This window comes from Panthera onca, chromosome B2 (assembly GCF_046562875.1).
Source record: "Panthera onca isolate mPanOnc1 chromosome B2, mPanOnc1 haplotype 2, whole genome shotgun sequence".
NCBI classification, from domain to species: domain Eukaryota; kingdom Metazoa; phylum Chordata; class Mammalia; order Carnivora; family Felidae; genus Panthera; species Panthera onca.
Genome location: NC_138343.1, coordinates 114817264 through 114829440, shown reverse-complemented (window position 1 = coordinate 114829440; position 12177 = coordinate 114817264). Strand labels below are relative to the sequence as shown.

Below are 12177 nucleotides of genomic sequence, written 5' to 3'. Positions count from 1 at the left end.
TCACAATTATGCAGTCCTGACAAAGCATACGATGTGTTGCATCCCAGTAATTTTTTGCTCCCTAATGCTGATACTAATGACTATGTATTAAGTTCCTTTTTGTGCCAAGCACTTCCAGGTACTTTAGATATATATTCAGTAATCTGCAAAACAAACCTAGAGAGCAAGAATTATTTATCCCGGAGCACTTGGGCAGCTCAGTCAGTTAAGCATCTGACTCTTGGTTTTGGCTCAGGTCATGATCTCCCGGTTGTGGGTTTGAGCCCCACATTGGGCTCTGCCCTGATGGTGTGGAGCCTGCTTGGGATTCTGTCTCTTTCTCTCTCTCTCTCTCTCTCTCTCTCTCTCTGCTCCTTCCCTGCTCTCTCTCTCTCTCTCAAAATAAGTAAATAAACATTTTTTTTTTTTTAAAAGGAATGATTTATCCCATTTAAAGGTGAGAAAACTAGACCTGGAAAAAGCAGAGTAACTTTCCACAGAGTACACAGTAATTTTTCCTGACTCAAGTTTTTTCTGCTGCCTCTCTGATCTGTAACACGTTGCCATACCTGATTCTTTGATTATTGTAACAGCAGGAAAGATAACCTGTGTACTTATTCTAAGATATTTGAGAGAAATCCTATAAAAATCCAAGCTAGACATAATGTTTCTTTATAGTACAAAAAAAGCACATAGGTAGATGAAATTTTGATGGACCATAAACTTTTAGAGAACTTTGATAATTTATTGCTGCTTTTTTAAGTTGGGTCCCCAAATACTCCATGTCAATTTCTAGTTGGAATCTCTAAGTGGATTATAGACTTTAGATGTGTGATGCTTAGTGACTTTTCAGTGTACGAGATATATATTTTTATTTAACAAAGAATTTACATCTTTTGTGCAGTTTGAAAATATCCAAATAAACATGTTTTTTGCCCTCTAGTTTTCAGACTTAAAAATAACAATTTAAAATAACCTTTTGGGTAAATACTTCCCCTGTTTACCCAAACTTAGAAAAGGACTAAACCAAAAGTTTTGCTTTCCTTGGCCTCTTCCATAGTAACCTACTATCATGGGTTTTTTTTTTCCACCCACAATTTCTTAGTATGGTTTGCTAGCTTTTACTCCTCTTTGAGTTTCTCAGGGCTTGAACATGGGCCCTCTAGTTGTCTTATTCATATACTCTCTATAATATTTCACCGTAGCTGCCATCCTATTCTGCACTAGGATGGCTTGCAAACTTGTTTTTCTAACCTCAGGAGTCTCGGGGTACCTGGGTAGTCAGTCAGTTAAGCATCCAACTTTGGCTAAGGTCATGATCTCGCAGTTCGAGCCCCGCGTCGGGCTCTGTGCTGACAGCTCGGAGCCTGGAGCCTGCTTCAGATTCTGTGTCTCCTTCTCTCTGCCCCTCCCCAACTTGTGCTCTCTCTCTATCAAAAATAAATAAATGTTTAAAATTTTTTTTTCAGATATCTCTTCTGAGTTACAGCCCTATTTCTGTAATATCTCTCTCTCACAGGCACATCAGACTCAAGAACTTTAAAACTAATCTGATGTTTCCCCGCCTTAAACCTATTCCTATTCCAGAGTCCTTTATTTCACTTCATATCACTGCCATCCACTGAATAGTTCAACTACTTGGGGAATGATGGTTGATTTTTCTCTTTTCTTAACCTCTCCTATCCAACTAGCCATCAAGCACTTTGAGTCCCCTGCCCACATTTCTTAAATCTGTCTGCTTTTCTCCCCCATTTCTGCTGCTGCTAGTCTAGTCTGAGCCACCTCCGTCTCTTCCCTGGACCGCAGCTGACCGTCACTGTATCCAATCCTCCTGCATCCATCATTGCCTTCTTCCTGTTCATTTTCCAGAACGATAGCCAGGGAAAGCATTTAAAAACGCAAATCTGGGGCGCCTGGGTAGTGCAGTTGGTTACGCTTCTAACTCTTGATCTCGGCTTGGGTCATGAACTCACAATTTGTGAGTTTGAGCCCTGCATTGGGCTCTGGCACTCATGTCACAGAGCCTGCTTGGGATTCTGTCTCTCCTTCTCTCTGCCCCTCCCCAGCTTGTTTCCTCTCTCTCTTTCAATCTGTCTCTCTCTCTCTCTTTCTCTCTCAAAATAAATAAATAAACTTAAAAATGCAAGTATGATTTTATCACTTGCCTAAAATATTGTTATTTTTTAAGTGTTCTACTGCATTCTAAATTCTCTTAAAATAAGGGTGAAAGTCTTTAGTCTGGCCTGCAAAGTCCTGCATTATCTGGTCGTTGCCTCGATTTCAAGTGCAGCCACACTAAGCTGTCTTTAATTGCTTGTTGCAAGAAGACCTTTCAACCTGTCTGAAATGTTTACTCACCCTTTGACCTTCATTTGTAACCGACTGCTCAGGACTTGCATCAGACCCTCTTCTCTTGGGCTCTTCCTACAAGATTTCATTATGGCTGCAATCACATTCTGTACTTAGAATGGCTTGCAAACCTGTTTCTCTTATCTCAGAGCTCTCTTCAGAGTTACAGCTCTATGACTGAAATTCTATATACTCAACATCTTTGTGTCACGGACACACATCCTTTAGGCCGCAATAGAATTATCTTTTCTTATTCCCACACTCGATTAGAGTCTTCTCTTATGTGTTCTCATAATACCCTTTCTTTTATGTCAGAAGATTTATCACAATTCATTGTAATTTTTTTTTTGTCTGTCTCCCTCTCTAAGCTAAAAAGCTGGGTTCCCCGTCTTATTGGGTGATACATCCCCAGCATCTACCCAGTGCTTGGCATGTAGAAACACTCAACCATTTGTTTAACAAGCAAAGATTCTATACTTCATGGCTTGGATAAAATCTATTTATCTGTGATCTCCTTTATTTTGAAACATTAAAATAAAAATAAGGCATGCTTTTTGAATTCCCTGTTATTATTTGAATATACCCTTTAAAATAGTTTTGTTTTTCCAAAGAAATGCTGTCATTTGAGAGACGAAAGCATATGCCGTAATGTACTACTTTAACAGCGATTTCTCCTCTTTGAAAGGGTAATTTTCATTCTGGGTAGCTGTTTAAAATACCAATTTCAAGTTTAAAGCTTGCCCCTCTTCAGAAATTCAAACCCATAAGAAATAAATATGTATTGTGTGTCTCATAACTCTCTTTTTTTTTTTTTACCAGGAATTAGAAGAGATAATCTCTCTCCTTCATAATTTCACTAGGGAAGCAAAGTCATATAGTCAGAAATATTTTGCCCAAAGTAAAGAACAAGCTTAATTAATTGAACAGTTACAGTCTCGGCGGTATGGATATCTCTGTGGCAAGAGGTAGATGGTTAAGGGTGGGGATCAGGGCAGAGGACATCAATTCTGAGTGAGACAGTTCTTACCCTTAAGGAGCTTATGGTATAGTGGAGACAATATACACACATTTAAGCGTAAAACAAGGAATAATAAAGACTGTTTTTTTTTAAAGACCATGGGATTCTGATCTGTGATGGGATAACATATTACCAGGGCAAGTGGTTGAAAGCTTTATGGAAAAAAATAGATTTGAGGTAGACGTTGAAGGAACAAAAGAGACTGGACTTACAGAAGAGGGGCAGGGCAGGACAGCAGACCCATTGAAGTCTGGATATATATGCCACGTATGCATATGAGCATATAAGGAAGCACATAAAGCTGCTGGGGTACTGGACTCCTGTAATTATAGTGAGGGCTTGGTGAAAATGAGGTTGGACATGAATGATTGTCATACTTTTCCAGAGGTTGCCCATCAGTTGTTGAGCAACAGCTATTGTGACTGGATTGTGTTGTCTTTCCTGATTTAAAGGAAAGGTCATTTTGATGCATGTATACAATATACATAGAAGAGTAAAGTTTTGAAGCACGTCACAGGGCCTTCTATAAGGACCATGCATGTGAGTATATGAAGAATGAGGAGAAATCATCAGCAATAAAAACTAACTGTGGGAATGAAGAGAAGTAGACCTGCCTACAAGATCTGTCAAATGTGGCAAAGGATAACCTGTCTTTCCTTGTTCCCTGCCTCTCACTACCATCACTTTATTCTCTTTCCTATGGGATTCTCTTGATTACATAACGTGGGTAGATTGAAAAATACTGATTAAAACGCGTTGAAAGCATACAGATTTTAAAAGTAAGGGCCACCCAAATATATCAGGCCACCCAAATGTATCACCCAAATATATCTCCAGAACCTGTAAGTACTACCTCGTAGGGAAAGTGCATTTGCAGGTGTGATCACGTTAAGGATCTTTACATGGGGAGATTGTCCTAGATTAACTGGATGGGCCGTAAATCCAGTCATGTATATAAGCAAGAGAGAGGCAGAGGAAGGAACCTATCCTCTGGAGAGAATGGAGCCCTGCCAATACCTTGATTTTGGGCCCTTGATTCTGCTTTTGGGTTTCCAGTTCCCAGAACTCTAAAAGAATACACACATGTTGTTGTAAGCCACCAATTTGGTGTAAATTTGTTAGGTGGAATTTGGAAACGAATATGTAGATAGAAAATTCTTTTATGACGTTTTCTCTGAGGTGTAGCTGTTTAGTTCGCATTGTATCTTATTTAAGCAAGGACAGAACCAGGGTTTTCTAATCTACAAATCATTGATTTTCATCTTCTTTTAAATGAGTTTACTTATTCTTCCTCTATAAGGTAGAAAAGTTAGCAAAAGATTTATAAGAATGCCTTGTCTCCTTTGAGGTTCAGCTGAAATTACTTTGATATAACAAAAGTTGGAGAAAACAATCTGTCTGAATCAGAAACTTTGGAATGTGAATTCATAGAAACTAATGAAGAAAAACAAAACTTGGCCTCATAGGGAAAGAATGTCTTATGCAAATCTCTGTTGTCAGCCAAGTTCATACATGCAGAATGCAAAACTCTATTTCACCGTTTGCTGGGGATTTGGAAAGAGCTGGAGATAATCCAATTTAAAAGGACTGGCAAATTCCTGTAACTTTATAGAATCTATTCCACATATGTCAGAGATACACTTATTGTACTGCAAAATAAACTAGCACTGCATGTGACCTTGAAAAGGTAAATATTGCAGTTTACATATTATTCTCATATTCATTATATCAGTATATGTTCATGAACTGCAAAAATAATAGTGATAATGCTGCAGAGTCTACTGGTAAATTCTGGGAATTATCAGATTAGCTAGAATGTAGTTCTGGTTTTATACACTAAGAAAATATTAAATTAATTTCCATACTTGATACTAAATTTGCATTTATTACAAACATCATAGAGAACCATTAATATTTGCTTTTTCCATTAAAAATGTTCTGGTAAACAAGAGGATTCATAAGATCATGATTTGCTCATGCCATAGCAACATAGTCTTATATCGAGAACATCATCTGTTCCAAGACAAGTAGTTGTGGTCATGTGCTTAGAATAGACTTTCAGTTGCTAAAGTACATGGTGATGTGATAGGATAAGATTTTTCCAGATGTTTACACAGCACTTATAAGGAATTGTCTTAGTATGTTCATACGGGCTGAAATGTCTTGTGCTTAAATGATTACTTCTAGGACTTGGAATATTTAAGTAGCTTTGAACTTCAGGAGTAGGTTAAATGCCTATTTTGAAAAGAAAAGTATGGGTGGACAGAGACTGAGATCTGTGAATTACCTGATTGCCCTAGAGATGTTCTCTATTTGCAAAAACAAGAGATCAAATAGTTCTATTTTAAAGTAGACTAGGTAAAAAGTGATTGTTTCTTTGTTTTTATCATAATCATGAAGAGAATACTTTCCAGCAGAGTTGTAATGGGAAACCATAGCAAAATATAGAACATATAAACATGCTGGTGGCCAATTCAGTGTTGAAGTTAATATGAAGGATATGATATTAGTCAGGGTTCTCCAGAGAAACAAAACCAAAGAGGCATTTCTCATAATTTATTAGGGCAAATTGGTGCAAATGGTTATGGAGGCTGAGAAGTTCCACATCTATTGTCTGTAAGCTGGAAACTCAGGAAAGCCAGTGGTAGTTCTAGTGTGAGTCCAAAGGTCTGTGAACCAGGAGAAGTGATGCTCAGTCTAAGGACAGCAGAAGACCTTTATCTCTCAGCTCAGCAGGCACAGAGAGCCAGTTGCCCCTCCGTGTTTTTGTTCTAATCAGACCCTCAGTGCATGGGGGGAAGCCCACCTACATGGGGAAGACCATCTTCTTTAGTCTACCAATTCAGATGTTAATCTCCTAAGGAAACAACTTCACAGAGACACCCAAAATAATGTTTAAGCAGATTTTGAGGCACCTGTGGCCCAGTCATAGCTGACACAACATTAACCACCACAGGTAGGAAGAGAAAGTTGACAACATGAGGCCTACCGCTGAAGGAGAACAGAGAAAGTTTACTGGGGCTAAGACCAGGAATCTAGCTTCTAGAGAGGTTTGATGGATAGAATTTGACTTTAGGAAAGTGTGAGTTCAAGGTCAGAAGTCAGTACTTGCAGGGAAGGACTATAGAACTGAGGCTGTCCGGGAATCTCTAAAGAGAGGTACTGGTTTCCACTTCCATGTTTAGGTCCCACAAATTCTCAAGAGTGTTGACCACTGATATCAAACAAAAGCTCTCCACCTTCTTCCTAGATCTAAATTGAGGCCCTGATATAGCTGGACACCCTGTTGTTCCTGTCCAAGAGTAGTTACCTTCACTTAGCTATGCAGAGCAGCCAAAAATGTTTGTTCTTCCTGTGATGGGCTGCCTATAATTCCCTGTATATTCTCTGGTTAATTCCAGTGGTTTTCAGAGATTAGTTAAAATGTAGTTTTAGTTTTGCACACTTTATAAAACTCGATACTAAACTTATATATGTATTGTATTGCCAGCATATAGTAGGGAACCATTTATCTTATCTTTTTCCTTATGGATTGTTTCTGAGAAATAAGAGGATTCATAAGATTCATAAGATTTGCTGATCCACATTGAGAGACAAATGGCTGAAAATGAAGTATATCAGGCCCATCCTCTCATGTCCACCCCACTTTGTTCCACCAGACCAAATGGTTCAAACAACAACATAGTTATCCAAGGTTCTGTCCTGAAGGAAGACTGTAGAAGTATATGAAGAAGGTATAAATGTTAGGGAATTTTAACTGACTTAAGTATATCATAGTTCCTTTACCACTAGTAAGAAGTATCCTTCTATTCTTAGACCTGAAGAAAAGAGGTTTTCTTTAAGGATATTACTTCCTCCTTCCTTCCCCATTCCTTCTTTCTTAAAGCTATCTGAGAGTTTTCAGACTCTCACTCCTTCCAGAAACCATCAAACGACCCCTCAAAAGAATGTGTTATACTTTGCATGTTACAAACTGGAGTCCTCAGTCATTGTCCAGATGTTCCATTTCTTCAGGTCTGTGGGGTCAGATAGAGGGGTTAAGGAGGAAAATTGAGGTATGTTAGAATATCGTGACTAGAGGAACCTAATTCCAGTGCAGTTTCCTTTCCAGGGAGAGTTGTGTTGTGGTTGGCTCCCTTTACTAAATGCCCCTGTGATATAAGGATACTTTACAAAGATAAAGACATTTTTCTTGTAATCCCATAGAATTGAAACCCAGTATAGAAAAATCTCTGATCAGCCTGGGTTTGGCATCACCATTTAATAAAACCTACTCATTCCACTGCCCATTAGTAGTTAAACATGTCCACAATTGAGCAAACTAACAGTGGGCTCTGTTCGCACCACCTGAGACCCGTCTGTTCACAGGAGAACTCACACCCTTTGTCAATGACCCATTCATTTTGCTACCAGAGAGGACCAGGGCCAGCCTTCATGTGCCAGTTTGGATTGAAATTCTTTGACTCTGGGTCCACTTGTGATGAAAGAGTCGTGGGTGGAATTTTGAGAGTTCATTCCCCCCACCCCCATAAATGTTGCCTGAAACCATAGATGCAACATGGATGTGAATATGAAAAAGTGGAGAGCCTATGTGAAGTACCCTCCTCGCTACTGCCCTGTTTTCTGCAGACACGAGTAGATTGTTTGGAGACATCTTGCCGATCTAATATGATACCGAAAGGAGATGGAGCAAACACTGTGAACATAACCTAGAGGAAATGAAAGGAAAAAAGTTAAGAGAAGGAAGTGAAAGAATTGGAAGAAAGACTAATCTTTATCCTTGCAAAATTGAAGGAATTATTGTGTTGCAGAAACTAATAAGAAAGTAGATTCTAGAGGGGAGGTGGGTGAGGGGATGGGTGGAATAAGTGATGGGGATTAAGGAGGGCACTTGTGATGAGCACCGGATGATGTATGGAAGTGCTGAATCACTATATTGTACACCTGAAACTAATATTACACTGTATGTTAACTAACAGGAATTTAAATAAACAAACACTTTTAAAACAAGGTACAATAGAGCCTATAATTTCACCTGATCCTTCGTTTGTAACTTCAGCTGGTTTTGTCAAGGTAGTTGGAAATCAGTGTTAAGCTGAGAATTCTGGAGTCATTGGTGATATGCACATGTGACATTATTATTAGTAAATTATTATATAATAACAATTTGTTGAATAGCTTTACAGATCTTTTTCATAAATTATACTTGATTTTCCAGATCTCAGGCTTTGCGTTGCCTCTTCTTTTTCCTTGTTTCTGCCGATCCCACTACTCTGTTCACTACAGAAAGGAGAAGTTACGTATTTTTAAAGCAGAAAAATGTATAGAGGATGGGATTTTATCAGTGATTAATCTCTGTGTCAGAGTGTGTTAGTTGATGCAGTGATATCAAGTAAAGATTAGGCAAGATTCAGCTCTACCAAGTATGTGTCAACTTTGTAAAAGAGCACATTTGTCTTTGAAAAGGCTTGACTTTTCTATATTTCACAAATTTAAAAACCTATTGGGTGAGGGGGAGGGTTTAGAAAAGAAATATGCTCATAAAATTTAAGGGCTCAGTGAAGTCCAAGAGAAAGAGCAAGTTCACACAGAAGTTAATGGTTAAGGGTTGATCAACAGCATACAAGAAAGGTAGGTTTTCCAGGGGATACTGAGGACTGGTAGGCAAGCTGTGTGATCCGGTGATACTGGGGGGCAGTGTCTCGGATCCTCAGAGATCTCTTCAGAATATATACAAGTCCTTCTCTCTCTCCATCAGCGGAAGTCCTTGACAATAGCAGGACTCATTTGGAGTGAGGCGCTTAGAAACCAGCTTTAAGGCATTCAGCGCAGTAAGTGGAAGAAGTAAGTGAACAACGCATTCAATGAGTTCAGAGGTAATTGAAAAAGTAAATACACCAAAGGTCAAAGAAAAATGAAGCCACTTATTTTAAGACTGCTGAAAATTAGATTTTAAGGGAAGAGAAGTAAAGGGGCCAAAATTTGGAATGGCAAAAAGTCAATTTAAAAATTGGTTGCAGTAAAATATGAAGCGGAGATAGAGGAGGGAAGCATATTGTGAAGAGTACGGGGGAGCTGAAAGCCCCACCGATAGGCAACGAGAATGAATTTATACCACCTACTTAGCTTATGGAATGGTGGGCAAAAAGTTAAGTAGCCTATTTCCATTTACACTGTAAAACTATTTCCCAAACAGCAGCATGCAGATTGTTAATCTGCAAATCGCTAACAAAAGTGAGGAATTTGGAGGTGACCTATGTCCTGAATCCTCACTCTTTACTGGGGAGTGCAGGTGCTAGAGTATGCTCACCAAGAAGACAGATGAGGAAAATACAGGAAGAAAATCTTTAAGAGCTTTCTTTACGATTATCTCATTTAACACTTAGAATAGGTAGAGAAGAACGCTATGCCCATTTTATAGATAAAGAAACTGAGATTCAGAGATGTAATGAAGCTTCCCCAAGTCCATATAATCAGTGAATGGTGACCTCAAAAACCCTTGCTCCTCATAAAACTCCAGCCTACCTTTTTCAGGCCGTGATTAAAGCGCAGATCAGAAATAGGACCGATAAGTGCATAGGAATATAAGAAGAGAAAAGTGAGACTGAAGGAGTAGGGAAGGCTTCACTGAACAAATTGAAATTTCTTATCAAAAGGGTCCTATTTGGATGATGGGAGGGCACTGGCTGTTAAAAAAGAAAGGTTCATTATCTAAAAGTAGATGAAATGTAGTAAATTAAAGTATCCTGGATGTCAGTGTTTGCTAGATATTTTGAACAGTGCAAATTGTGAAATGTAGCCTATGCTTGGATCGTTTGAGACAATCAAGAGCCATTTGAAAATGTGGCTCCTGTCTCTTCACTCAAGGCCAAAAGATATTTTAGGATTAAAAACCCAATCTCAAACTCTAAAGCATTTATTAATAATTTAGACTTGAAATTATCCTGGAAAAGCTGGAACTCAAATAAAATCACTTTTTAATCTGGCTCCTCTGTACAATATTAAGGCAGTCTTTAATTTAGTAAATAAACACCTGTGAAAATGGCAGTGCAACCTCTATTAATATGATTTAAACCATGTTGTGTGTTCTCCTGAGATATGCCAGATTAATGCATTATCCAAGCCTTGGTGGAAAATGACCTGCTGAAAATGAAAGTAGAATTCATAACTAAAAGCAGCCCAAATGCAGCTAATCTTAACCCCTCATTTTACAAATAAGGCAAGTAGAAATAGGTTAAAAGGTAAGTCATATTTATTATTTTAGATCACACCACATCCTTCTAACTTGAGCGCTATTAAAGGTTTTATTCGGTTCCTTTTTTTTCTCTAATATTTCAAATGATATTACATTCAAATGTGTACTTTTTTTCCCCCTGTTTGTGCTTTGAATGGCATGTTTGGATGACTGGCCTAGATTTGGCATTCTGAGTTCTGTGCCAACAAAAATGTCAAGTGCATTTATTTGCCTTTTAATTAAATGCACTGGATTTTAATATTCCAGATTTTTTTTTTCCCTGAAGAAGAGACTCTCCTGATCCTGTAGTTTATAGGAGAGAAAAAAAAATCACTGACATTATCGTGAATGTCATATTTTTTCACCTAACATTTCCAGATACCCACATATCATTTTATAAACGTTTTACTTTAAGGTGCAAATTTTATTGTTCTGTAGACTACTTTGCTACAAACACTACATGTGGATGTGTAATCCAACATCATTTATTTTTACTTACTCCTTTGACTTTTCAGTAATTCTCACTTCAACCTGCTTTACTCTTAATAGGATTGCTGCCTGTATGTCCCACATGTAGTAGTCACTATATGGAAGATGTAGTTGCTTATCATTTACAGTGTCCCTTTCCTGTACCTTTGGTTTGAATGTGGGCCAGGGTTATGGCATTATATTATTTGTCTGATTTTCTTACTTCCCCAAGTTAATTTTTACTACTCTATTGTTATCCTCTGATCTTCTTTATTAAAGCTTTATTAAAAAAAAACATTTTTTTAAGTCAACTAGACATCTTCATAATCTCTGACCTCACTTTACTACCTAGTACATAAGCACTGAACCGTCTGCTATTGCTATGCTACACTTGCCCTCATCTCAGTAAAAGAACCACACCTTCCACCTCCCTGTTTTCTTCAGAGAGGTCTTCCCTCACCTTCAAACCTAAAGAGGTCACTGTGTGCTCTGTGTCATTCCCTACTTTAAGTTTTGGCAAAGAACTTCTCAGTGTCAGGTGCTTGTATACTTGTGTATCATCTGCTTCAGAACACAGGGATGTAAACTGCATGAGAGCAGAGATAGTCTCTGTCTTATTCAGTGATGATTCTTCAGAGCCTATAAAGGGGCTGGGAACATGCCAGGGACAATAAATAATTTATTTATTAGTGAAAGAAAGGAAACCCAGGCCTTCTTCACGGAATTAAGATGGGTCGTGCAATAGCCACATTATGAAAAGAGCCCAAAAGTCCATCAATTGACAAATGGATAAAGATGTGGTATAGATAGATATAGATAGATATAGATATAGATATAGATATAGATATAGATATAGATATAGATAGATATAGATGTGATATAGATAGATATAGATATAGATATAGATATAGATATAAAATAAGAAAAATAAGATAAAAAGAGAAGGAGACAAACCATAAGAGATTCTTAAATACAGAGAACAAACTGAGGATTGCTGGAGGGATATTGGATGGGGAGATGGGCTAAGTGGGGGGTGGGCATTAGGGGGCACTTGGGATGAGCACTAGGTGTTGTAGGTAAGTGATGGATCACTAAATTTTACTCCTGAAATCATTATTACACTACATAT

At 38.1% G+C, this 12177-nt stretch overlaps 1 protein-coding gene across 12 annotated transcripts in view; it reads left to right on the top strand.

The window, feature by feature from the left end:
- The window catches only part of PTPRK (protein tyrosine phosphatase receptor type K), a 564132-nt gene that overhangs the window by 498525 nt on the left and 53430 nt on the right, over positions 1–12177 (top strand). The gene's annotated exons all lie outside the window — the stretch shown is intronic.